This window comes from Lissotriton vulgaris, chromosome 1_2 (assembly GCF_964263255.1).
Source record: "Lissotriton vulgaris chromosome 1_2, aLisVul1.2, whole genome shotgun sequence".
Taxonomy (NCBI): Eukaryota; Metazoa; Chordata; class Amphibia; order Caudata; family Salamandridae; genus Lissotriton; species Lissotriton vulgaris.
In genome coordinates, this window is record NC_141686.1 from 188,032,595 (window position 1) to 188,047,300 (window position 14,706).

The 14,706-nt window shown below is 46.4% G+C and overlaps 1 protein-coding gene across 1 annotated transcript in view; it reads right to left on the bottom strand.

Moving 5' to 3' along the window:
* Positions 1 to 14,706, bottom strand: part of LOC147734873 (lectin-like) — an 86,609-nt gene that overhangs the window by 59,760 nt on the left and 12,143 nt on the right. The gene's annotated exons all lie outside the window — the stretch shown is intronic.

The following is a 14,706-nucleotide window of genomic DNA, read 5'->3' on the forward strand; positions in this document are numbered from 1 at the left end:
CAGCATCTATACGTACATGCAGGTCATGCACGGATGAGAAGATTGAATAGTCTATATCATGAGGGTTTTGAGCCCGCCACACATCAATGAGTCCCCAGTGGTCCTGCCAATCTGATCTAGTTTTAGCTAAGTTCCGAACTGATGTTGCTGCCAGAGGAGGGTGTGACCTATCCAGGTGCACATTCGAGATAGCATTAAAATCCCCTCCCACAATGGCCGGACCAACTAACAGGGGTGCCAGCGCACCTGACAACGTAGCTAGGAAGCGAGCCTGCTCAGTATTCGGGGCATATATACTGCACAACACAACGTCCCTACCATACAACCTACCCTCTATCGCTACATATCGGCCTTCTCGGTCCAACACCTGTCTAGTGACCTGGAATGGGACTCCTGCCCGTATCCAGATGAGCACCCCCCAGGCAAACGCAGAATAGGCTGTACAGTAGACCTGACCCCTCCATCTCCGTTGTAAAGCCTGGCCCTCCACTTTGGTAAGGTGTGTCTCCTGCAACAGAGCTATGTGTACCCCACTCCGCAATAAATAAGCATGGACTTTATATCGTCTATTCATGTTATGTAGGCCTCTCACATTCCAAGTGATGCATTTCAAATCACGTAACGTCCCCATTGCTGTAGCCGTGCTCCTCCGCCCTCATCACAATAGCAGCGCCCACACCATTTTTAACCCCAAGAACCTCAACACCCCATTCAACCCTCACCTCCCACCCCCCCAGGACAGGACCCAAGTCAACAGACCCCATCCAAACAGTCACAACAAACATTTTGTACTACCCTGCAGTAGTCACTGCAGTCTGCCTTAAGGGCAATGGGGATGCGGGTCAGCCCCGATGGGCAGCAGCACCGGCCCCAGCCTCCAGCCTCACAACCCCAAACAGCATCATGTTCAGTTATAACAATCTGATACGTTACCAGGGGCTCCATCCCCTCAGAACGTAATCCATAGGCAGGACATGGCGTATTACGACTACAGATCATCCGCCGACCTCGGTGTCACCTCCGGTCCCACAGTACTGTCTGCATCCGACAAGTCAGCCCCCGAATTGTCCTCCTCCGAGTAGGAATCCCTGTTCGATTCCCCTCTCTGCGACCCCGTTATCGCCGCTGTCGCCGCCAGCGTCCCCTGCTTGTCAGCTGCCAGTTGCGCCTGCAGAAGGGCCTGTTGATTTTTATTCAACTTCCGGATACGTTGCGATTTGCGTGGCCTCAGCGGTTTCGCTTGTCCTCTGTCCCTTCTATCCCTGAGATTAGTACCTGCCCTGTACGATTCCAGCCACGTCCAGGCTTCGTCGGGGGTCAGAAAGAAGTGGGTCGATCCATCCAGAATGACTCGCAATTTAGCTGGGAACAACAACGAGTATTGGATCCCCTCTTCCCTGAGTTCCTTCTTGACGGAAAGAAAGGAGGCCCTATGATGCTGCACATCTTACGTATAATCCGGGAAGAGCGTGACCGTGTCATTCTCGACCTTAAAGGGTCCCTTCGTGCGTGCGTCCTGGATCAATAAATCCCTGTCCCTAAAGTGAAGGACCCTAGCGACCACAGGACGAGGCGGTCGGCCCAGCAAGGGTGGTTTGGCAGGGACCCTTTGCGCCCGTTCGAGCGTGAAAAAGGGGGAAAGGCCCTCCGGGGCAACCTGCATTCGGAACCAGGTCTCCAAGTAAGCCACCATGTCCGTCCCTTCCACTTTTTCGGGCAAACCGACCACTCTCACGTTGTTCCGTCGGTTTCGACTTTCCGCATCTTCGGTCCTCCTTTCCAGCGCTGCCAGGCGATGCAGGGCATCTTCCAATTTGCGTTGCACTGTCACCACTGCTGGTTTCAGGTCCTGAATCACCAGCTCCGTCTCCTTCACCCTATCCACCAGCTTCGAGTGGTCGGCTTTCAAGAGTCCCAATCCTGTCGCCACCTGCGAGATATCAATATGAAAGGACTCTTTTGATGCCATTATCGCCTCCAGAATTTTGTCCAGGCGTTCGTTCAACCTGCGTTCCACCCCTGAGCCTTCACCGTTTCCCCCATCGTCCTGGGTAACATTTTGTGCCCCAGCCTCCTCCGTTTTAGTCTTCGGCTTCATTATGTCCTAGGGAGTTCGTTCAGCCCGCTGAAAAGCGGTGTTCTCACCACAGGGAGCACCCAAGGAGCATCCGGGCCGGAATAGTCAACAGTGTCCTGTAATCTGCGTTAGGTCGCACAGTTCAGTGCTCAACAGCGGTTCACAGCTCCAGGCCGGCCACGCATTCAACCCTGAGCGCCGTCAGTAGCCACAACCCGGCTCACCTCTAGGGTCAGAAGACCTTCAGGTACCCGGTATTCACTCCCGTTTTATCGCCAATGTACTCAAGTCTCCGCGGATATCTCGCGCTCCTGCTAATCACTGATGGCCGCCTTCATCCCTCATCAGCGCTACACAGTCCTCTACCATCCGCATTCAAGTGTGTAGGAGCTCTACAGGGTCAGCTCGCTGTGTGTCATAGATTCCTTCTCACAGCCCCCGCGGTCCAGTACGCACAGCTTGGGCTCTAGGAGGCCGTTGCCACTCTCCTCTCGCCTCCAATAAGTCCACCTCACCAGACCTCGAGAAGCGTGAGACATGTGAGACCAGTGATTCGGCAGTCAGTGCAGAGCCGGTATCGACAGCGCTCCCCGGCCTCTTATTCGTCCGTTCTACCCCAGCGCTCCCCTAGTGATCCGCGCTCGGGGCAAAGGAGGGCACTCTGCGCTGTGGGGGCTCTGCTAGTCTCCCAGGGTTTACCCCAGGAAGTCCTCCCTCGCAGCCGGTGCATGCAGTGCTGCGACCCCACTCCAGTGCACTCTCTCGCAGGCTCGAGCAGTTCTGCTCTGGCCGCAGATCAGGCAGTCCGTTTCCCCATGTGTCCGGGTCCACCGGGCATTGGTAGTTAGCAATCAGCAGCCCATGCCCGGTACCTCACATACACTTTTCAGCAGATCCGGGCTCCGCAGAGCAACAGCCGGTCAGGTCCCTCACTCCACGGACCCTTCAAGCTCACCGCCGTGTGCTAAGGTAATCCTCCTCTCGGCTGCACGCCCTGCTCAGCTGCAGCTCTCAAGGGCTTTCACCGGTGGCCGCCATCTTAGGATGGATCATGGGTCTCCCTCAGGGCCGCCGAGTCCAAAGTGTCCCGATCAGCAGCATCCGCTCCCTGGTTTCTAGTAGCGATTTAGCAGTGTTGCCATGTACCCTTATGCCATGATCGTTCAGGCAGGATCCGCGCCCCAGGCAATTGTCACGGAGCGCTGACGGCGGCCGCCGTCTATTCACTTGCCCGCATCAAGAGCCGCTGCTCCCTCAGCCAGCCCAAACGTCTTCTCGGAGCCCTCCTCCGCCACGAAAACAGTCGCGGATGAGCCCCCGGTCTTCCTATGACCGGATCAGCGTCGGTTGCCGCTCTCAGGATCGTCCGTCAGGATAAAATCCGGGGTCAGGCGCGGAGCTAGCGGCTCACGCCACCGTCCCCATCGGCGCCTAAGCCACGACCCCCCGTTGAAGTCATTGATGTTGCTCATGTATCTGTTCTTTTGGATGAGCAAGGTTGGAGAAGCAAAAGTGACATTATTAAGCTTAAACCTTGTCAAAGAGAACTCATGGGAGATGACAAGTAAGGTTCAGACTCTGTGGAAGATTATTTTTGGTATGGATTTGAGGCCCATGGGAACCAGGAATGTGCGTCATTGGATAGCCTGCATAATTTGTGAACTATACCATCTGATTTTTCTAAATATAATAATACTCTTATTCCTATAAATTATTTTGCTGAACCTGAACAAGTGATGGATAGTGGCCACAATGTGGGTAGTACAAATGTAGCAAATGTTCCCTCTACAGAAGCACAAGTTTCCAGAGCCAGTAATGAAATTTACCGTAATGATTGTGATGGTACCTGTACTATTTCAGGAAGGCTTTCTCGCTTCCCGAACCTGTACAAAGACTATTTTTTTTTAAAAAAGGGGAGATGTTGTACCTCCTCCAGATATCATTTAAGTTACTGTATTTTGTATAGTTTTATGCACCCCACTTTCCTTCTTATAGCACTTGGCATTGTGATGTCATATGTGCCCTTCAACCGGTACTTAGCACACGTCATGGAATGTTGCGTCATTCCTTAGCCAGCTGCTCCCCTTGCCAGCCATGCTCCTTGCCGGCTGCTTGTGCGCCTATTTTTAATAATTTGTTTCATTGTCACTTCAGGCTTTGACGAAACCCTTGGTATACGAGGAGGTCCGAGTGGTCGTTAGTGAGATAGCAACCATTCAAAGATGGCCGCCACTCCCGAGACTATGGAGATCCAATCCGAACTCTAGCTCGGGCCTGCCAAATGACCAGATACAGTTGAGTATGAGACGCTGGAAATCTATACTTAATGAGACCGTGCACACTCACCATTACCGTTGGAGGGTTCAGTGTGGCTTTATGGAAGAAGCCGAACCCTTGATGAAGTAAGCCCCGGGGACTGCTAGTGAGGGGGCTTCTTTTAAAATCAAAGAGGGGAACATTATTCTTGTATATGTTTTTTGGCGAACTTATTATAGGCACTACTACATCGGTACCTTATCTCCAATGGAAATACCTGTAAGCAGGTAACCGACGAGGTGTTGGTATTCAGTTTAAAGAGAGACATATCTTTGGTGGAGTATTTACCCACAAATAAGACAGAAAACAATAGGAGAAGGGGTAAAGGCCGTAATTAAGCACAACCAGTGTTCTACTTTGCCATGTTTGACTACTGAGCGGTGTCCCCACTCCGGCCCGAGTTAAGAGAAATACTAATACAACTCGGGTAAGAGTGACAATGGAAACGTACATATTTTGTGAATAATGTGTGATTGATTTTCAATAGAGAGTTTGTATGCCCACTTGGGGTTAGGTACATTCTCATTGGTGGTTTTTGAAGGACTGATAGCCTATTGTCTCAAATGGATATACTGTACCTGGTGTTTTACCATGACATAGGAAAAGGGACAGATTTATATTAATAATAGGGTGTTTTTGATGTTGTCACTTTTATCTTGATTAGATAAGAAAGATGAGTGTGGTTACATTACAAGAACCAAGTAAGGCAAAAATGTATTGTTTGAATTGATGACTAAAGCCATATTATTAACATTTTCAAGAAAGCTAGAGGGGGTCAGAGACCCATTAGGGCTAGTATGATAGGTTGAAACATGTTGGCAGGAGCAGACAGGGTTTTGGAGAGGTAACTACTCCTACACACCCAACTTTTATTTTTAACCCTGTCAAGTGGGACCACAAATAAAATGGATAAATGTTATCACTTAGGCAGTGTGTTGTATCCTGCATTTGTAATGAAATGTATTGTACACCTCCTCCTCAGCCAGTGCCTGTGTTCTGTGCCCAATAGAATGTTGGAGTCTTGATGTGCCTCGGAATGTTGGGACACAGAGAGGTGAAGTGACAGTTGGACATGGGCTGAGCAGCAGACAGGCTGCTCCTGGTGGGGCTCTCCTTCACAACTTAACTACATGTTGTTCAGAACTATTTAACTTGTTACCTACTTGAATAAATCATCTTTAAATACTACCTTAATGCGTGGACCTCCTCACTAAACAGTATTACTCTTTTTTTCTGCATTTTTGTATCCCACATTAGGAGTTTTCTCTCCTTTCTTTCTCAAAACAATCAGCCCTCCACCCCGAGTGTTGGTCTGCACCAGGATGTCCGTAGCAGCCCAATGACGAAGCATGCAATTTTTTTAGTGAGTGAGGGAAGTCTTTAACAAGCCAATGGGCTTGCTCTTAGACTTTGTAACTACGCTTCACCTTTATCTGACCTTTTTTCTTCCCTATGTCGATAATAACAGTCACGGTGATACTTCTGGCTTTAGGGTAGGCTGTGGTTTACAGTACTGAGCATTGTTCCTTCTCTTTTTGTGAAATTTGCAAGAAAGCACAGTACCTTGGTGGCAGGATCCTTGTCCCTCGAAGTCTCCCCCAGCACAAGGGTGGAGCAGCGACAGCTGAACAGCTGAGTACTTGCAAAGAACTCCCTCTGATTGCAACAAGGGGGATAGGGCTTGCCTTAGCCACAGCAACCCTACTTCCAGAAAGGCAACTTCTAGCAAACAGAGCTTTCTCCTGTTGCAGCGCGATGCGCTGTTTGGTCCCTCCACAACGCTCCTTCCCACAACAGGCACCAAAGCAGGAACATCTTTTCTAAGGCTGTCTGCTTCATCAGCCTCAACCAACGAACATCAGGATGTGCAGAGCCCTGGTGCGTTGGACTTCTCTACATGAGCACATTGCAGGGGCAGAGCAAAGTGCCAGACTATTCTGTAAGTGCTCAACATGTGCTAAGACAACACTAGCACCCCACAAACTAGTTCTAGGTAGGCGATGATAGGACAAAGTGTTTTTGGGCCCAGAGACTCTAGGTAAATGGGAAGGGCAAGCCAACTGCTCCTTGAGAATACTGGAAGCAACAGGCATGCAGGCATGCACACAGTCACTTGGCAGAGTGGCAGTAACTTCAGCAACCTAAGCAGGCAGCTTCCTCCAGCACAACAGTACTCTCTAGTGCAGCATATAAAGCCAGAAGCGTCTGGTTTCAAGTTCCACACAGTATCTAAAAATATGGGGTCAGAGCCCCTGTACTAAAACTCAAAATGTATTTGATCTGAAGGTAACTTCAAAAGGAAATTAGAAGTGCACAACACCTTCATCCATCCCAGCTCTGGCTCCAGATATCAGTAGGGGCTAAACAAGGGGGTAAACGAGCCCTTTGTGTGAGGGTAGGGCCCGGCCTATACAATGTAAGTGCGGCCCACCCCCTCTCTCTCAGCCACAAGACCATTCAGTATGCAGATGAATGCAGATGCATCTCTGTTATACCCAACTTCTCCTGTATGATTGCTGTCAGGAAAGTATGCACAAATAACATCTGTCACTCTAGCTAGACGTGGATTGGAGCCAGACTGCAAAGCTCAAAGAGTCAGAAGCACATAGGTGTTTCCCTTGGGGGGGGGGGGGGGGGCTCTGCTCCACTCCCAGAAGTCCTGGCTTTCCAGGCACAGGTCCAGCCTAAGTGTACAGAACCTCGGTTGGCTGTCAAGTTCAGGGTGTCCCCCTGACCTGGACGAAGGGGTGGCTGCTAACAGCACCCGCTCAGTTTGTCTTCTGGGGGTACAGCTCCAGGTGGAAGGGTGGAGAGCTCCAGGAGGAATGGCATAGAGACGGCAGCCAGACTCTAGGCTGGTGTACCAGTTGCCGGATAACTAACATTTAGGACTTCAAAGTGCACAAACATTAAAATATTTACATGTCACAACACATTCCACAAGATACATGGACATATACTACATAGAAAAAGAAATATCAGCCCAGTGAGTGATTAATCATTAGTTTGTTATCCTGGGCTTTATTCTCAAGTGTTCATGATCGCCCAGGATAACAAACTAATGATTAATCACTCACTTGGCTGATATTTCTTTTTTCTTCGCACTGTGTTAAGATATAATTTTTCTATGTAGTATATGTCCATGTATCTTGTGGAATATGTTGTGACATGTAAATATTTTCATATTTGTGCACTTTGAAGTCCTAAATATTAGTTCCAAAGAACTGTTCTGTGTGTATGTAAATATATATAAAACAAAAATAGATTTACACTTACTGATAAAACAAATATAGCGTGGAAATAATAGAAGAGTTTTGCGTTTTTGGTTTGGACATAAGGTACAGCATGCCTGCTCATTTGTTGACTATTCTCATCCATTTGGAGAGACATAATTGCTGATAAATAATTGTTGATTTGCAAGAGTGGCAGAACCACAGATTCGCTTGTAGTATTAATCCCCAGGTTCTGCACTAGACTGGGCAACCCCATTGCTTTATATCGGCCTCCTGATCAGAGCCTCATGGACATATAGGCTTCAACCAGCTTGAACTCTACACCTGAAGTCCGCCTGCTGTAAGTTTTACCCCACAAGTGGGGCCACCCTAGTTCTGGATCCTTGGAGGAGAAGTGCTCTGCCTGCCCAGCACTGGTCCCAGCAAACCCGACGCAGCATGACGCATTACCTCGTAGACCCGCATTAGAACCACTGCACAATGCATCCCGGATGTTGGACCTCCAGAGCTCATCTGAACCATCTCTCTTTGATGCATGACTTCGCATCACAGCCTTTAGTGCCTTGGAACTCTCACTGCACAATGCCTCCTCACTGCTGGACTCTGCATCTTACTCCGCAGCTCCTCAGAACACCACTGCGTGACGCATCCTCGATGCAGGATCTCACAATGGTCTGCAATCAGAATTTAACATACTTCATGACCAGATAACCACAGCTGGCACTTTGTGATTTGGGAACTATTTTCACTTCAATGTGAAAATCTATGGTTCTCCTGATTGGGTGTTTGTCATTCTAGTCTTACATTATCTGTTAAATTCTTCTATATATCTATAAGTTGGTGTGGGATATTTCTTCTGTTGCATTTCACTTCATTACTGTTTGAAGTGCTGCGCAAATACATTTCACATTGCCTACAAGTTGAGCCTGACTGCTATTGCGCGAAGCTACCAGAGTGTTAAGCACAGATTCATTTGGTGTGTGCGTGTGGCTTCACCCTGAAAAGGATTGTGGTTGATGCTTCAGTAGGGTATCACCCCCCTGAAACATTAACCCAATTTCTTACATGGGCTACTTCGCCTTGTGGTATGCATAGTGTATATTTTTCTAATGCTTCAAATGGACCAACACATGCTTCTAAATGTGGTATCACTGTTGGAACTTTGAAACAATTAAACATTGTATACAATGTAATGTTATACAGATTTGTAGGGTGCACTATCACCCAGGAGGATATCCTTACACTGAGTAGGTTTAAATGTAGCCCAGCCTAGAGCCTAGTTGGAGTGCTTGAAAATCCAGGTCTTCTGCGTTTTGCAGAATTCAAGAAGTGAGAAGCAGTCTCTTATGTGTAGCATCAGGTCATCCCTTGTTTTAAAAGCATTGTAAGAGAAGGATCAATTGTGAGATCAGTTTTTCAGTATGTGTGGCATGTGTGCAAGTAAGAGTCTGGGCAAGTGGACGTGTCAGGAGGTTTTGTCAAAGCAGAAGCAATTGTTGAGGTATGCCAATGCTATCTAGTGCCTGGAAAGTGAAGGTGAGGAGTTTGAATTGTTCTTAGCTGAGTATCAGGAGCTAGTGGAGCTGCTTCAGATGTGGTGTGATGTGACTGTGGCATGGGAGGTTACAATTGATTCTGGTGTATGAGTTCCTAATGGTCTGCAGCCTTCCAAGTGAGTTTTTGTTAATCCCTGCATAGAGTGTTCCTGCGGGCCAGCTTTCTTGTGACAAGGGCATGTGTGACATTTTTTCAGGTACTTATTGGAAGCCATTTGAAAATCATCCACAGCATCTCAGTGCATGGAAGCTTGAGGTGGTGATGATGATGATCCTAAGGTTCTTGGCATGAGTGGTGGAAGTGGGTGTCAGACCTAATCAGCTAGCAGAGTCCCACAGTTGAGTGCTGTTCCATCAAGATCATGATTTCAGTCTTGTTAGTGTTCAGCTTCACACAGCTGGTCTTCATCCAGTGGGTGATTTCAGTGTGGGTACTTGTATCTTGTCCATTAAGGACAGAATGAGTTGAGTGCCATTGGTAAAACAGAGGACGTTGATGTTGTGAGAGAAGATGACGCCGGCTAGAAGGTTTCTCCGTGTGTTGAAGGAGCTCAGTGAGGATCTTTGTGGAACTCCTCAGATGAGGTCACAAGCAACCCAGCTTTAATAGGCTAGGCCTACTGATAGGATCCTTTCAATCAGGAGGGAGAGTGCATGTCCATCGATTCCAATTTCCAATGCCATATATGCAATGGGTAAGGATGGGTTGGGAGACTGTGTCAAATGCTGTGGAGAAGTCCAGGAGGATGTGTGCTGCCCTGTCACCTCCATCCAGAGTCAAGTGGATGCCATTCTTGGTGGTGATGATGGTGATTTCCATGCTGTGGTTGGGTCTGAAACCAGATTGAGTGGTGCTAAGGAGTTGGTGATTGTTGAGGTATTTAGTGAGGCATCTATTGTTGATTTTCTCCAATCCTTGGCCATTGAAAGACTGCTGCTGACTTTTCTTGTTTCTACTTTTATAAAATTAATTTACCTTCCATTTGCTTTTGGAAGTGCGTGTGCATGTTTTATTGCGCATTAGTAAATTGGTGAATGCAAACATGAGACAGTAAGCAGATAAATGAATGTACATGTGCACAGAACAGTAACAGGGTGCATGCAATCTGATACAGTGGTGCCCGGCATTTCAAGTTGCAGGGGGACATACATGTACCCATCTACATGCACACAAAGACCACCATGAATTCACAAGCATGCACTCATACACCCACCGTTCACAAGCACACATGCACACAGCACACATTCACAAATGCACATACATTCATACATACATACATGCACGCACACATTAAACATTAAAATAAAAGTAACTTACAGTTGCAGCAGAGATCTCTGCCTCAACATTCCTGCAGGATTGCTACTGCCATCACCTCTCATTGGCTGACCATAGGCAGCCAATGAGAAGAATCCGCAGCCCCTACCTCGTCACAAAGTGGGATAGGCCCAGTGAGACTTGCTGACCCCACACTACTTTGTGACAATGTGTCAATGATAGATGCTCACCTTGGCCAATTCATGGCTTAAAAAAGTAGTGCCCAAGAACGGCCAATTAATAGGGCTCTCCCTTGACATGAGGGAAGGCACTCCCAGCACTTTGTCAGGCTGAAGAGGTCAGACCCACAGAGCTGTGACATCTTTAGCCCGGCAAAATTCAGTTTAGGTGGCCAGATGCCTGTGCATTTAGAGCATGACTAGCGCTTGGATGCCTTAACTGAACATGAAGAGTATTTGTCAAGCTGAACTTCGTCCAGCCTGACAGATACTCTTTCTGTCGACCAATATTTTGGGGGTGTGATCCTCCAGCTCTCAAGGTGTTGTGTGGCGTTTTAGGCTCAGAGTGAATTTTCCCGATTCATGCCCTTATATAGGTACAAACCACGTTGCCCTAATATAGGCATAGAAATCAAACCCTTGTGCAACCCAAATACAGGCATGGCTACTTCCAAGTGTACCAAACGTCACAACGATTTCTTAGAAAATTGGCTTAAGCAGTTAGGGAACTTCCCCTTGCTTGAATATTGATTTGTCCAAGAGCTCATGTACTTTGCAAAGAACAACTATCCCCTTGGGGTTCTTTCCTGACGTTATTATGCCTGACTTTTCGTCAAACTATGCATTCCTGAACAACTTCATGGCATAAATATATCTTCACTTGCTATGGCAAACCACAGTGGTTCGGAGCAGTTCGACTATCTACTTGCCCAACGCAGCTCGCTACAGCAAGTGCCAAATAGGCGGACCCTCCAGCTGACCCACTGATCAGGAAGCTGTCTCTTCTCCTGCTCCAGTGTTTCCAAGCTCCCCTTGCTGGATGTTGGGAAATCGAGTCCCGAGATAGAGATACCAGACCTCCTTCATTCTAAACTAAGGTATGTGATGTGGAACTTTTATAGCGCACTATCACTCCGAAGAGCATCTTGGTGCTTTTGACTTGTGTATTCCAGATAGTGAGAGTTGTAATACTCACATTGGCGATCAGATTCTAGACCAGGGTATTGCAGGTTGTGTCTGCCATGCTGTAGATCCATCTTTTAAGAGCTTTCCTAAATTTACTTTCGCAAGTAATTTCACGAATTTGGTAGGGGAGTTTATTCCAGGCTTTAGCTCCTCTAACTGCTAGGGATTTTCCTCCTCTAGTGACGAGCCGGAATTTTGGAACAACCATCAGATTGGCTATTGCCGATCTTAGTTCATGGCGGGGGTAATAGCGAATGAAATTCTTTGACAGATATTGTGGGCCTCGTTTATGAAAGGCCCTACAAGTAATCATTAGGACCTTAAACAGGATCCGCTTTTGGAACGGGAGCCAATGAAGCATATTAAGTGCTGCGGAAGCTGAAGTTTTTCTAAGCATTTTCAGCACTAGTCTTGCAGCAGCAGATTGGACCATTTGTAGTTTATGTAGGGCTGCTTTGTTTGCCCCCGCAATAATCCAACCTGGATATAATTAATGCCACTGCTACCGTTCGTCTGGCTGATAAGGGAAGAAAGGTAAAGAATTTTTTGAGACCCTTTATTACATTGAAGCACGAACCTGCTACTTCACTAGCCTGTTGTTTGAAGGATAATGTCTCATCGAATTTGATTCCTAGATTTCGAGCCGCCGTGATAGTGCTAGGCGGAGCCTCAGCTTCTATCGGCAAACAGGTTTCGAGGGAGAACAGATTATTTTTACCAAAGGGTAAAATTTCTGTCTTCGCGGTGTTACATCTCAGATGATTCTTGTTCGTCCACTCAAAAGTGGCTTCAGAAGGTCTCTAAGAGCACATTCAGCAATTGCCGCGTCCTCATCCAAGATTAGGACTAGTTGGGTGTCGTCGGCATATGCTATTGAGCTGATCGCAAAGGAAGAAATAAGCTCCATCAGTGGGATCATATAAAGATTAAATAGAATAGGGCTCAAACTAGAGCCCTGAGGTACCCCGGACTGGACTTCCCTTTCTTCCGAACAGTACTGCGCTAGCATAGTAATCTGCTTTCTTTGTCTCAAAAAGTTGTTAAACCATTTCAACACGGTGCCCACTATGCCCACACTCCTTAGGCGATGTATCAGAATATTGTGGGACACCGTGTCGAAGGCTGCAGATAAATCTAGCAGGATCAGGACTGCTCTTTTGCCCTGATCCAAAGCTGCTCTAATTGTTATTGAGAATAAGAGGGCAGATTCTGTTGAATGATGGGACCTAAAGCCAGCCTGATTTGGATGGAGAAGATTATTACCCTCCAGGTATGCTGTAAGCTGTGTATTAATACAGGTCTCTGCGAGTTTGCATACCGCTGGAAGAAGTGAAATGGGCCGTAAATTTGATAGTACTGTGGGGTCTGGGATTTTTATGGAGAGGTCTAACAGCTGCGACCTTCCAGGATGTTGGGATATCTCCTGTTTGGAGTGAAGAATTGAGTATGGAGTTAATCGTTGGATTAACTTCATCTTTTATGGCCTTTAGTAGCAACGGGGGGCAAGGGTCAAAAGGGGAACCTGAATTTAGTCCGGAGATAGCTTGGGAAGATTCAGCTGAGCTAATTATGGCAATTCAGAAAAGCTTTCCCAAGTTGTGGTACCCAATCTTTCCTTTACAGCTTTGAAATCTTCGTCTAGCTCTTCCTGATTGACCTGTGGGAAGTCTTTTGTGAAATTGGTTATTTTCTGTTCAAAATATACTGCAATTTCATCACAGAGAGAATGGGATGGGGGGGATTTCCTGGGATAGTATTTTAGGTTTCCTGAAACTGTTGACAATTTGGAATATCTCTTTTTGCTTATTATTCGAGGACTCAATCAGATTTGTATGGAGCCGAGTAGAACCTAGAGAAATCTTGGATAGATTCTTGGCAAAAAAACGAAACCTATGCTACACCATACTTACTTCTTCCCGCGTAGTAGACTTAGGTCAGGTACATTGGGGTAGGTGTATTTTAGAAGCACCAGTGAGTATTTTAGTCTATGTTTTTATGTATTTATTTTTATATTGCTTAGAAACCATACAATGCTCTTATTTTATGATATTATTCTCGCTGTATGCATTATACTTTGCAGTCTGCCTAACAATTGTAGCAGTTCACTTCTCTTGTATGAGAAAGAAGACTGTTCAATAAACCTTTTTATTGAAAATGCCCGTCTCTCTTTTTCTCTACAAACTCTGTTGAAACAAAGCATGCACGATTGACCTAGTGAAATACTTATCTATTGTTTCCACAACTTTAGAGATATATTCTTATTCTTGAGAAACAAAGTTGTCATGTTTATGCGGTTGTCAGAAACAAATCCATTCTTGTTAATTAGAGAAAGTTTCTAGTGACCTCTGAGCTAGCTGGCACTCACTATTAAATTAGTATATTCGATAGAGACCTAGTCGACCTCAGTCCTACGTCTAATCGATAGGACATATTATTCCAAAGCGCAAAGCCTAATGGGAATATAGGAACTACACTACAAAGGAAGGGCCACTCCTGATCTTATTATTGACTCAAGATGCACTCTGTAATAAGCGAAGGCTATTGTCATTGAAAATATTTGTTTACTGAAGGTGGTATTGTCATCCATACGAGTGGTGTGAACAGTATCATGAGAACATGTACAATAAATACACCTATACACTGGACATGTTGAATTGGTCTCATAAATCCTACCATTTTGATGGCAGTGGTGGGCATCACTAATATGCATACGCGGGATACAGATAGAACATAGATACACTGCCATATTGGTTAATGAATAAGTATAGCAATGTAATAGCTTACATGGCATTATGTAAAGAAAATGGAAATGTGATGACCACTGATCATCATCTCAACAGATTGTGGCCCATTTTCTACTAAAGTTTGCGCATTTAGGTAATTTAGCACTGCGTCTGCATGCCTTTAAAATGCATAGTATATTCATGGTGAATATTGTGTTGTGCAAGAACCCTTTTAAAACCTTAGTAAGTAAGTGCTTTGTATTTATTAGGTAAAGGTAACAGGAGTAAAACCCATAGACCGAGTTGAGATCTGGGTGTACATATGTAAAGGCAACAATATC